The following is a 14,218-nucleotide window of genomic DNA, read 5'->3' as shown; positions in this document are numbered from 1 at the left end:
GCGGGTCATGGAGCTATACAAACTAGCGACCACTGCTTACCAGTCCTCTGCCTGCGTAATTCTGGTCTACTCTGGTGGCCAAGAGCTCTGCAGTTGCTGTTACCTGGTAGAGAAGGCTCGCAGGCATGTCCCACAATAAAAGGGGTTTTCCCATCATATATTCCTCAGGCTTTGCGTATGAAGATATTTGACAGAAGACTCCAGATCAGGAAGGAATTATAAATCAGAAAGTATAAGATACTCAGCATCGGCAGCTCCTGCAGTAGTAAAGCCCCTGGTTTTGCACAACATTCATCTCTCGTTCCTAATCTACTTCAGATGGTTCAAACAGAGGCTTGAAATTTTTAATTGCCCCTGCTCCCTCCCATGGCCTGAAAGAAACTGAGGCAAGCAGCAAGAATCCCATACGTAGCATCCACCTTATGATTTTTCTGGGACTTGCCTGCGAGTGCCCTGTGCAAACCTGGCACTTGGGAACCCTCAGCTGCTTGCTTTTATACGCACTTTGAGACGGCGGTGGCTTTTGGTCCCCGTTCTGCTCAATGCAATTCTCAGAGTCCTGGTTCATAACCACAGTATCACTGATCTTCAGATCTGCAAATAGCTGAGGGGCAGCCGAGCTCCCTTCTGAGTCATCAGAAATCCAACCTCGTGCTAACAAACGAGCGGCCCAGCCAGCCGCAGAGAGCACCACGTCTCTACCTTCCCTGCAGCGGTTTAGTCTGGGTAAGTATAATCGTGTCTCCAACAAGAAAGCAGGTGTTTTAAAAATGTGTTCACCAAAGCATTTCCATGTTTTTTAACACCGTTTCACACCCAGCCCATGAGAAAATACAACTGCATCTCAGACAGAGAGGAGGGCCCTTCCACGGGGGATCACAGCCACTGGTAACCCCCATTTTTGCACCTGGGAAAGGATTGGCGGGGGGCGGGAAGCACCTTTATCCTAAGGCTGCCTTAAGCAAAGTTTCACATCTTTTAAAATAGGGCAAGAAGGGCACATTTACTGCTTAGCAACTATTTTCTCTCAAAAAGTCATCGCCCAAAACTTACCGTGGCTATGTGTATGTGGGCATCTGCTCACAAAGACGAAGGAGCAGTTGGTCCTTGCCTTGGTCTCTGATAGTCCGTTCAGAAGCTGACATTTGAGCATTTTATTCCCCCTGCAAACAAAACACATCAGTTGAGCACTCCCAGGGAAGTAGCAGGACCAGAGCAAACTCCCAGAAAAAGCCTTGGCAGCGTTCCCTCCGCTCTGAGGCTCCGAGCGAGACGGAGTAACGGAGCACGACACATGGAGCAACAGAAGCTGAACAACGAACGTGTTACTGCAAGGAAAATTAACAATATTAGGGGGGAGGAGGAAGGGGAAGCACTTGCTCACAAATACTTATTAAAACACAATCTTATCCTCATCTGATCCTAATTCCGATTAAAAAAAAATGGACAGACTGGCATCGCTGCTGGGGCATTCAAGCGATATCGCTGACCATCCATGTATATAATCGCCCACGAGGTCCCACAACAACCCCCTCGCCTTTCCTCCAGCAATCTTAGATGTGTCAGGTTAAGTCACCAGTATTTTTAAGGCCACTCAGCCCCACTCTCCAGGCTCCCAGAGTCCTCTGACGTAGTCAAAGCATCTTCCAGTCACCCCAGACAGACTCCTAGACCAGCTAGCTCACCGTGCATCTTGTTCACCATTGCCTGTCTTGGATACAAAAGGACGCTCTAGTCACAAGTCCTGCAACCACCGTAGAAGATCTCCTTCCACACGTCTTTAACAAAGATCACCAAGGGATGTTCTTCCCATCCAAGCAAGCCCATTGAGCTGGCATACTCCATTAAGAGGAGATAAATCTGCTGCCCTAAATAGGGTTTGGGGGCTTCAAAAGCCAGCTAACCCAAGTATGCCTGCCCTACCAGTAGCTACACCACCACTTCACAGGAGCACAGAGAAGACCAGATTTTACTGAGTTTAGGGGGCATATGTGTAAGAAATCTTGGGAAAGCTAGACACGTGCTAATTGGTTTGACAGACTCATGAAAAAGGCCACCGCTGCTGACCGCCCAGCAAGCAAAGGGCTTGGTGCAGCGTCCCTATCAGTCACTGCCCGTCAAGCCTAATCACATGGCATAATAACATTCCTTAAATATGTTTTACATTTAAAAAAGAATGAAGAACTAGGGGAAAAAATGCTGCAGTGGAAGAGGAGAGTTGAAGTTCAACCACTGCAAGAAACCCTAAAGACAAACACACATTTCACATTTTGAAATCTGTAAGAGAGTTGATTTTCTGTTCCTCAGCTTCAATCGCCTCTTTGCTAGTGAGATTTGGCACTAGCCCAGGTCTCCTGAGGAAGCAGAGGCAAGGATTTTCCAAAGGATTTGTCACCCACATCTCCTCCCGCAACACTCCCTTGGGCATTTTCTAATGAGCAAGGTTCTCCTTTGAAAAAAAATCTGCCTTTAAAACACTGGGCCATGGCCACGAGAAACCCAAGAGCAATATTTCTACCTCAGACGTAGCTCCAAGCCCAGTGTTCACCTGCAAGCCCTGCTGCCCTCCACCTGTTTAAGGAGGATGTTTTCATTATTGTTCAATTTGCAATGAGTTTAGCTTCACGTCCTTCATTGGATTATTTTTATATTTAATGTCCTCTCCTACTCTTCTTTTTATAGACTGGTAATCCAAGTCCCTTGGTAAAGCTGAGTAATCTTGATCAGATTTTAATCAAAGTAAGCCAGAACCTCAGCTGCCAATATTGATGCATCTGCCTTTAAATATTTGAACGATGCCGATTTACCCCGGTGAGGCGCTGGCCCCATCCGTTCAGAACATTTAAATTCCTTCCTATGCATCAAGCTAAAACAACAAGACAGAAGCAGCAACCTGCTGTGAAGGGTTTTTAGTTTATAAAACCAATACCCAGGATTTTAGAACTAAATGAAAATCTGAGATAATCCCTCCCCAAATCCAACCTGGGAAAAGCACTCCGGACAGATCAGTGTCAAGTAACTTCTTAAAACACACTTTTTCGTCTTGTGAAATCTACCATCAAGTTGGAGTCGAAGCGAAATTACCCACAATGCCTCACTCCTTGACATGACCCAGAGAATTCACGTATAGAAAATGCATATTTTACCCATGCAGGCTTCTCCAGGATGGACGTGCTTCTGCTTTGTTCAGCAATGACCCCTGTGTCACTGCCAAACCCCAGCATCCAAAATCAGCATATTAGTTGGAAAATAATGAGATTTCTGGAATACAAAACGTTGGCTTCGTTTTCCTTACCTTTAAAGATGATATCTGCCAGCTTCCCTGCACAGATCAGAAAGATAAAAAAAGCACTTAGATGAAAGAGAGTCTCATCTAATCGCCTGACTCCAGGAGACAAGTTTGAGGTGGAGATGGGGGCTGTCCCACAGAACTTGTCAGTATTTGGACTGCAAACAGTGCCCAAGTGAAGCCAGAAATAGATAATTGCCTACAAGACTCCGGCAAAGGCAAGACAAGCCAGTTACACTGATTTACTTCCACATTTGGGGGTAAACTCCTGAAAAACACCAGGGATTTCGCAGGCTCTCTTTGGTCATTTCCACTGAGACAGAGGTTAAATCAAAGGCAGCACATCTTGCAGGTACACAAGCATCATCTGAGGAGTTGCACCAGCACATCGCAGTAAATCTGCGTTTCCATCCTTACTGCTGGGATGTAAGGTCCTCAGGGTTTGTCAGAACCACGTTCTAGTTTAGACCCAGTCCTGAAAAGCAGAAGAACAACCCAAGGACCTCAGTCCTTCCTTCCCTCAGGAGGTTGAGGTTTCCTACTCACCTGTTCCAGACGTTGGCTGGACCTGCCCTCCCTTCTACCTCCAGCTGGGTTAGCTAATGAGCCAACAAGCAGGCAGGCTGGGATCAAATCCTCTCCTGCTCATGACTGTTATTGCCATCCTGCTCCACAACCAGATGTCTTGGTTTTGCTCTCCACACCCCAGAGTCAAGCTGGAGGAAATATAATCGCCCTCTTGCAAGAGCCCAAGACATAGCCCAGCCCCAGAACTGCGCTTGGATCTGTATAACGTCCTTCATACAAGTCCAGTAAAACCAATGACCCATTCAAGTGAGCAAATACTTCAGGATTAGATGCTGCCCTGCCAGGGACAAAGCCCCAGGAGTGTCGTTAGGATGTTATTACTCATTAAGAGGACCAAAGCAGGGCTGGGCATAAAAAAAAAACATGAGTCAGCTGATGGTTGTAAGGAGAAATTACAAAAAGGCAAAGAGCTAGGGATGAGGAAAGAGCAAGGACTTGTCTCTTTCCCCATGGCTCCTCCACAGCCCTGTGAGTAGAAGAGTGCTCCAGTGGACACAACCCCACCAATTTCTTCCCAAACGGAAGGAACACTAAACAGGCAGCAAAGCCCTGGTGTCACGCCCAGGGACTGACCCCAAACCCTGCAGGTCTGAGGGGTTGCCCAGGCAGAGCTTGCAAATGACTCTTCCCACTCACCACCACCCCAGAATTGATTTTTGGGAAAATCAGTTTGTGTTTTGGGAGGAGTCAGAGGCCATCAGTAAGCATAGAGCTGACAGCATGGAGCCTGCAGGAGCGAAGAAAGCAGGAGGGAAGCAAGGGTAAGGGACCACTTGCCAATCCTCTTAGTCCTAGCAATAGGGAGGTGAGAGACACCAAGGCGTTTAGCAATAAGGGTTAAATCCAAGTCACTGGTGGCTCTTCCAGGCTCTAGACTTGCCAGACAAGCAACCCACATGGCATCAATCCAGCTGCAAGCAGACACTTGGGAAAGCTACAGCAAATCAGCTAAGATGGGACTCAACACAGGTTGCATATTAATAGGCATCGCACGCGTATTAAACCGCCCTGTAAATAGTCTCATGAAGGAGCCTATATGGAGAGCATCTGCAGGGGGGTTAACGAGCTTCAGCTCCTGCAAGCAGACTGCATCTTTTGTCCTTTCATATCAGCTCACCCGAGCATCCCTGATTCAAGACACAGGTTCCTGCAACAGATGGCCTTATTAGTGTAGTGACAAGGAGACAACAACAGGTAGCCTAGACAGTAACTGAAACATTTCACCCCGCTTGCCCCAAAACAGGTTCAAGATCATGCCACGGGCAACCGAGATCAAAGCACAAAAAAGAGATGTCCTGCATAAGCAGTCCAAATTATCCTCACATGCCTTTTGCACTGTTAAGATCTCAGCTGAAACATGTTGGCCAGTTTGGGATGCTGATCTCCAAGATGGTATGAACGACTGGAGACAGTCCAAAGGAGACAGACAACAGTGACTGGAAATCTATAGGAGATGGTTGGCAAGAAGAGATGGAAAGCATTTGTGATGCTCAGCCTAGAGAGGATGGAGACATGGTTACAGTCTTCAGACAAGCAAAAAGGAAGGGGAAATGAAAAACAACTGTTCTCAGCTCTGTTGTGGAAAGGACAAGAAATCCTAGGCTTAATTTAAAACAAGGGACCTTTCAGTCAAACATTAGGAAAAACTTTCCAAGTGTATGAAAAGCAAAAGCGCCAGACAGTTGTCAGATCTCTACTGCTTTCTTCAAAACATCCACAGTTAAATTAAACGCTTTGGGCTATGCTACAGAAGACCCCATAACTCAGCCACGAGGCAGTCAAGAGAGTTACGAGCTCATTCTGCACAGAGCAGCAGGAATGGAGAAGCAAAGCTGGGTCTGCTAGGGTTGCGGCAAACAGATCGAGAAGCGCAGAGCAGCAATATCCACCTGTCAAAGCAAAGCCCTGCTGAAGTCAAGAGGATGCTCCAAGGGTGTTCCAGAGCTGCACTCTGCTAAGCGACTCACCCACCACACACTGCTCAATTGTGCCATCGGCAAGAGGGACCTCGTGCCCTCGCAGGACCTCCCGTGGAGTCTCAGGTGCTCTTTCCTCTGGCACCGTGCAAGCCTTGCTCTTAGCTGGTGGCTCCATCATTCACCTGTGCTGAGACAGTCCTATCTCCAGGTCAGGCCATGTGTAACTCAGGATCGAGCCCCCAGGATGATTCAAGCACTTCATGGGTGCCAAAGCAAGGCAGGAGCACGCGGTTGGGTGTTCTCATGAGTCAGAGAAGAAAGTTTTGGGATGTCCATGGTTTTTATTTATATATTTTTACATGTATCTCTCTCTCTCTCCAAATAGAACTCTCCATATATATCCAACCAAATAAAACTATATATTTTTAATATATCCAACCAAATTAAAAAAAAAGAAATATTTATCTCCAACCAAATAAATCACAAATACAGAAGCTCTTCAAGCCTGAGGCAAATCTGGCTGCCCCCAAACTCTCCTGAACTTTGGATTCTTTGGAACATTGGCAGGAGCCCAGGATTTGCACCATACTCCTTGTATTTTTGTTTTTGCACGTCTTGTGCAGGTAAAAACCACAGCCATTTTGTTGGCTGCCTCATCATGGGGCCCGCCCTATTCCAGATACATTTGCTGGAGCTAATTCCTGTATCCTATCTTCAAATTTGTCCAAGCCAAAACTTCTTCTTGTGCTCCATGGCCCAAACCTCCCTGGATTTGAGCTCTTCATATATTTTTGGCTGGATCTGTAGTTCAGGGAGCTGAAAGATGCTTGGAGAAACCAAACTCTGCCTATTTGCCTCAGCACTCTCATCTGAAAACACAGCTTGATACAGATCCACGATAAAGCCTAACCATCCGATGGAGAGTCCCCTAGTGACGTAGATAAGGTTTGCAGCAGGTTTCACTCCAGATCTAGCCATTCCTGCAGACCAGACCTAAATTTTAAGCCCAGAAATATTCCTCCTGAGTTTCTCCTCCCATGTTGACTTGTGTTTGTGTGAGACTTGGCTCAGACCATCACACTCACTGGATTTGCAAGACTAAGTGCAGTCAAAGTCAGCTCATCTCAGAAGAAACTTCTTGACGTCTTCCACCACTCCTTTCCCTGCGTGCATCATGGAAAGACCACGAGACACATCTGCAGTGAACTATTTACCCTCTGCGCTCTGCCTCCTGCTTTGTTTATAGAGAGTTTTAGGAGATTTGTGGGCCTGGTGATGAATTATAGGGAGGAAGACAAACATATTTTACTGTTCTGGGCAAGGAGCGCTGGAATCCCGTGGACATCTGGAGGAATTATTTGCAGAAAATTAACATTGTTTGTCATTTGCATGATGAACTTCTGGATCTCAAATGAATGATGGGGAGAAGCCGGTGGGAGATGTTCATTATCCCTGATGGAGTGAAGCCCCTTGACATGATGCTAAGGTCGCCATGATCTATGGACCTGCTGACTGACAACTCCGAGTGCTCTGGAATTGAACACACAATATAACTGGGGGCGTAAGCGATCTGCCACATTAAATGCCGAGGCGTTAATAATTGTTGCTTGCCTCTGATTGCCGGAGTTTCGGATGCACTTGTTCTGGCTGCCTCATAGGGCACGCGCATTAACTCCTTCCTGACTCATTTCAGAGGACACAAAATTCAGTCAGAAGCACTTGCAGGTATCCGGGCAGCCTCACGGATTAAAACTTCCAGGCTTTCTTGTTTATCTCTTGATGTGCCTTTCGGGAACATGCTCTCAGCAGCTCCCTGACACAGATTCCCCACCTCTGCCTCAGCAGCAGTTACAAATCCCAGCCGGCAGCAGATGACGTGCCTTCACCAGCCCTGCAAGAGAGACACGCAAATTCACAGCATGGCAGAGAAGCCCTCAAAGTTTTCCCAGTACCACAGCGCAGCACACCTCGTTCCTCTGTATGTTAATGTTTGCCACTTGGGAGCTAACTTCAGGTTTTTTCCTTGCGGCTCTAACTTGTGCCGATGCTGGAGAACAGCTCTTCTCGAGAGCTGGGAGCAGCGCTAGCTGCGAGGCAGGGTGGCAGGTACCCAGGAGAATTGTGTCTGAGAAACATCGTCTCGCTTAGGACATGGCTCTTGGTCTTTCAGCATCTCAGTTTCTTCCTCTGAAAAGCTGAAATATTCTCTGATCTGCTTCAGAATTGTTGCTCCTGAGTCAGTGTTTCCCAAACTGGGGGGCGAGGTCCCCTCTGCTACCTAAGGAAAGAGGCATAGCTGTGGTGCAGAAGGGATGTGAGGTCTCTCCAGAGGAGCGGTGCAGGTGCATCAGCCATTACAGCCTTATCAGAGAGGGAAGCAAGAAAAGCAGAGGGCACTGGGGCCCGGACCAAATTCACTCGCAGAAGCACTGCCTCAAGTGCTTTTGTAAGCTCCTCTAAATTCATTTCCCAGTGCTTTCACCCCCTTACCTCTAAGTAGAGATAGCAGCACTCCCCTTCCTCCCCCTCCTCAGGGCTGGGGGACTGACAAATCTTCCCCTCCTGCTCCTCTACCCCACCAAAGTCTCCTAATGCATGCCAATGCTTGAGCATTTTCCATAGGCTTTCCAATTTTCTTCACTGTTCTTTTATGCTTTAAGCAAGATAAAGGACGTAAGAGCTTTTAGAAATTACGAATGCTGTAGCTAAAAAGTTGTAACTACTATAAAGGGTCTCATACTCCTGCTTTTTCCTTCTCTCCCTGTGAATATTACATGCTTCTTTACATAATGGCACAATTTCATAGTAAGAGTCATGCCAGGTACCCCTCTCCAGCCTACCATTGCCTGATCAGAATATTTTCCTGGTAGTTCGGGAAGACAAATTCACAAACATTTCTGAGGCAAGAAAGCAGGAGAATGTATACTTGCTGAAAGATGTAATGAAAAACCCAAATGTTTTGGGCACCAGGACCACCCCAGCATCACCACATGATGAGGAAAGCAAGGGAAATCCTCTGCTGTGGACCACAGCCTCCCCAGGAGTGCGAGGGGACAGGGATCTGAGGAGAGATAATTACACTGACAATATTCTCTGTGCAAAGGTACTGCAAAAATATGCTGACACCTTTTCTTATATCAAACAAAGCACTGCACTGATTAGCACGGGCAGAAAAAATCAGCCCCTGCCTTTCTGAAACACCTCGAGGCCATGATGCGACACACAAGTGGACGAGACGATGCAGTTTCATTTCGCCTGGGAGATGGGAGACAAGAGCACCCTATAGATTTGGGGCAGGCGTGGGAGAGCCAGCACCGTACCCACCAGTGCTCTGCGAACAAACACAGCCCAGGGGATGGCTCCACTCCAAGCTCTGTCCCCCCTTACTGGGACCAGAGCTGAGACAGGGAAGAAAAATGAGCATCTGGAAGTCCATATGAATAAGCTAATGCCGCAGGGCTGTCAGTCATGTGCTAATACCCTTAGCTAAAGAAGCATATTGATCCTGATTGCCTGGAATTGCACTTGAAAAGGGCTGGGTGACATTTCCAAGGAGACACGAGCTACTTTCAAGTCAATTAGCAGCATCGGAGGATTCATGCCGAGGGGACACACTCACCTCTGAGGAATGCCAGGAGAGAATGAGAATTGAATTAAGCCTTTTCATACACCGAGAAACAAATCCTTTAATGGCCTGTAACAGCTGACGGGACGCCCAGGGTCGCCAAAAGCATGCTGGCAGCGGCTAGGTGAAGAAGTTTCCCCGTGATGAAGCTGAGGACTGCAGAGCGGCTGAATCCTTGCTACGGGCCCAGGAGGGCATGCAGAGCCACGCGGGGTAATCCTCTAGGTAAGGGAGCAGAGGGAAGCAAAGTTTAAGTTCCATGTCAACAATGCATATAAAGCTTTTCATTCCTCTCCAGGTACCTGACCTCCCTTGGGGCTCAACAGGAACACCACAGCCAGCAGCACCTCACGTACGACCGAGCAGCATGTGACCCTCGTGGAATAGGTATTTAGATGAGGTCTTTTGCCTGCTCCCTTCCCCAGAAGATCACATGGATCCCAAAGACTCCTTCAGAGCCTAGGATCCCAGACAGGTTTGAAACCAGCACAGCAAATCCGAAGGCAGAGAAATGAGGGTAACTTGGCAATCCCTCTGATTTTTCTGCTTGTGGGTACTCTGACCCACATTTAGTTTCCATGGTTCCTTTTATGTTCCTATAAACATGAGGCTTGTACCTGAATTCAAGGCTTTCTGGACAGCTTTACAGAGATGATTTCCTGCTCTCTTGCAGCAACTGCGGTCGTTCTGTCTCACAAGCCAAGGAGCACAACCCTTCGATCCCTGTGCAGGAGGGCGAGGAGCTCCAGTGAAAAGCCTTTCAATCCACTCTGCAAGGTGAAAGTGACCCCACCAGCTACAGAGCGACCGAAAAGCCTCAGACCTGAACAGGTCCCAGGAGTGTTTAAATCTTCCCGAGTATGGCACAGGGAAAAGAACTGAAAAAGAGAAGCCAGCCCACCTGTTTTCTTCAGCCTCAGTTCTGCAACGAGCTCTGCAAACTCTCAGACACTGTGGGTTTCCTTGGGATAGCATCCCTCAGTCATGAGCCCAAAGCCATCTTCAATATACTGGGAACATCTGGAGGCCCCAGAAAGGCCAACGTGTTCTTCTGAATGTTCCACCAGCCCAGGGAAAGCTGTCCCTTGCCCCCACCTTCCAAAGCCAAGTAGGTCAGCCTAAGCCTAAGAACCAAATCATGTCCTCAGCCCCTTCCTCATCCACCCACCGACACCAGGGATGCTGCAGCAAGAGCTCTAACGGGGCTAATCCTTCTGGCAGGAAATCACCGCTGCAGCACAAGTTTTACTGGGCGTGTAATCACCAGATTTGCTACCCGTCCTCGCCACGATGCAGGTTTTCCTAGTCCAGCACAAACCAAGACCCTCTCGGTGCTCTCCTGGCTTTCTCCCCTCCCCTCTTCTCCCCACTGCTACAGTCCTGAACTGAGGAATAGAGACAGCCAGCTCCAGTCCCAAAGGAAATCAAATGGAAGTTGTTCCTTTCAACTCAGCTGAAGAAAAGAGCCCGTGTTTATAAACCTGCAGGCTTCCAGCAGAATAAATGAATCTCCTAATAGCCCCTGCAGATAGGAGAAGACTTGGGAAACGGATTCTCCCATGGGTTCACCAGGGAGCGTCCCTCCGAGTTTTTAACCAAGCATTTTCGCATCAGAGATCCTCGCACGGCCAGTGATTTTCCAGAGCAGAAAATGAAAGCAGAATTCCAACACACATCCGCCGAGTCCTGCAGAGCCAGAGCCCCCATCCTTTTGGTGACAGAGGTTACGCACACCTCCGACCACAAATGTCTATCCAAAGCACAGCCAAAAAGCTTAAGAAACACATTTTCACTAGAACGACACAATGCAGGGTGTCAGGCTCATTTTGCAAGGACTGGTAGGAGCCTGGATCTCAATTAAAGCTAGCAGGGCTCAAAATAGCCTTTTGCAGTATTTCCAGCCTGTAACATAAACCATGGGTCATATTACTGAAAGCACCCGAGAAACACAAACGTCTGAGGCTCAGCTTCAAAGTGACCCTTGTTTCAACACCCGCATATTTTCCTCCGTGGATGGAATACGGTTAAAAGCGACACATGACTACCATTTAATACTAAAGAAGTCAACCAGACCATACTGATGCAGACAGAGGCTACGCTTACAGGCAGAGAGCAGATGCACAGAAGTGACTTTTCCAAGGCTATACAGTAAATCCAAAGCACAACAGAGACTTAACCCCAGGTCTTCCAAACTCCCCCTTTTCTCCCAAACCACTGCACTTTTCTTTCTGCTTGCTGTTAAAAGCCAGCTGCAGGGATACAGTATGGCTGCATGGACATGCTCAGCAACCACTCTGAGGAGCACAACCGAGAGAGAGAATCCACTCCCTTTGTGAGATGGGAAGAAAGCGGAAGGGAACAGCAGGGTGCTCCTGACAAGATGGGAAGGAAAGCAAAGGGGGTTTATTTTTTGCCCTTACTGTGAAGAGATGTCTGCATTTCCCTTATTAACAGCAAGGCTCAGCCCTAGCTAGAGAACAGCAGGAGAGGCTAAAAAATTGGGTCTTTTCTTTTGGCACCATTTCTCTGTAACTATCAAGTATGAGCTGTTGCCCACGAGAGCAGCCCATTACGTTTCTGGGCTCTCTCACTTAGCCAAACTGGTTGACTTAATGACCCCTTCTGGATTTCAAACAAAGCAACATCATCCCCCTAACCAGCAGCAGCCCAGAAGGACCCGCTAAGGTACTAAGCCAGTGTAAAACATGGGACAAAGTCAACTTTGATTGTTCCAGGGTCTGTGGGGGCACAGGGAGGGTTCAGCTCACTTCCAGGCCTGAAGGACCATCAATTCATCTGTACTGAGATGCCACCATGCGGTGTCTGCCACGATGCCTATAGGGTCACGGATGCTGTAGGAAGGGCGTGGGGACAGACAGAGGCACCAGAGGTGGATGGCTTCACTGGCCAGGTGATGAGCCGCTGGGTTAATGGTGGGCTCCGTGCTGGGTGGGTGGAAAGGGAGCGAGAAGATATCTGGGAAAGCTGGAGGGATAGGAGAAGGGGAGGACCTGCATAGAGTTTTAAAACTGTTTGCTCTGGCCCTAGTTGCCATTATAAATTTCTTCTACCCTTGGCAAAGAAGATGCAAAAACTAGTACGAAGCTGGAGGAGGACTCAAGTCATTTATTTTTTTTCACGGCTTCAATTCTCCTCAAACCCCAGCAATCCCCATTGCAGCAGCCCCAGTGAATCCAACGACCCCAGGAGTCCACATGCCCGCATCAGGAAAGCGCTTAAATACACACGCACCCCCAGGGAGATCTTCCCCCTACCTTCTCGTATCTAGACCTGAGGGCTCAGCTGTGTCTTCTTCCATAGATATTTTTATGGAGGCAGGGGAATTAAGTTTTATTAAAATAAGGGCTGTGATTCTCTCTGTCACATGCTCCCACGACACGGGAGTTCAACATGACACGTATCACCAGGAGGGCTACCAGTAAAATTGCAAGAACTAGCAACCAAAAGACCTAGGTTCAGGCCAGAGGCAAGGAAAAGACACAACATGACAAGGGGCTGAACATCTTGTATTGCTCTCACGTGTGTCCTCAGGTCAGGTGTGGAGCAGAGACAGTGAGGCAGACAGCAATGAAACAATGCTGGTCATGTTTTCCTTGCCCTGTGCCATTCATACTCTAAGGCTGTTACAGCTGCAGCCACGTGTTCCCCACACAGCTACAGAGAGAGAGGATTTTATTTCCTCTCTAAATCTAAACCTCTAATCCAAAAACCTATGGATAAAAAACAGGGTTGGGAAAGGAAACCACATCCAGCTTTCACCACCCAAGAACTAGCTGCGCAACAGCCTGGGTGCCAATAGGACAGAGATAACGATACTGAAGTGGATAAAATCAATTGTTCTGTAAGAGCTTTATGGGACCATTAGTTAATTAAGCTGCTAACAGATAAAGGTCTATATAAAAAGCTCTGATCACCTTCAGCACCCAAGATTAAAGAAGAGGAGCGGGTTTTGGTGCCTACCCCCTGCCTACCTGCAGAATGCAAACCTATTCTTCCTCTGCATGCTCTCTACTTTCACAGAGCAGCAAGAGTTAAAAACAAATCTACGCTCCTTCAGCAAAAGCAAAGAACACTGCCAAACACATGAACACCAGGGAGAAGGCAAGCACAAGCCCGCGGCTTGCAAGCTGCCCAGCTTTATTATTTCTTGAAACAAAGACATCACTTAGCGCAAAGATTTTTCAAGAGGCACAAGGGATGCAATACCTGCGATGAGTCCCTTCCGGACCCGTCGTCCTCTTGGGAGCATCATTTGGAAGATGTCGAGCAGCTTTTTGCTTTGCCCATCCCCAGCCCACCAGCAGCCGCATCCCAGCTTTCCCTATAGATGCTGAAGTGGCCTCATTCTTACCCAAGGAATGGTGGACCTACCCCATCCATGCTGTGCTCCAGTGGTCTCAGCAGAATTAAACCCAGGCAGAATCCTTCTAGAGAGTGCTCCCCTCCAGAAGGTGACCTGAAAAGGAAAAATGGATTTTTCCAAGAATGGATGGGAGCAAAGAGGCATTATTCTCTAGACCTTCAATAACAGGGCATTCTCATGAAAACCAGAGCATCATGAGGTCTCAGCAAACAGGAAAGCCAAGGACTGCAACTACCTTTTTGAACACCCTTGAAGATGCTACAGGACTAAGCAGCGCTCTCCTCAAACCTTGCCCTTCCAAAAGTGACAGCTTCCCAGGCTACCATTACCCCACTGGTAACCCACAGAGTCCTTGTAACCACATTCCCATCCTTACATTTAAATCTCACTCAGGAGCAGAAGCCAGAAGTTAA

This window comes from Calonectris borealis, chromosome 8 (genome assembly GCF_964195595.1).
Source record: "Calonectris borealis chromosome 8, bCalBor7.hap1.2, whole genome shotgun sequence".
NCBI classification, from domain to species: Eukaryota; Metazoa; Chordata; class Aves; order Procellariiformes; family Procellariidae; genus Calonectris; species Calonectris borealis.
Note: the sequence above shows the minus strand (reverse complement) of the source record.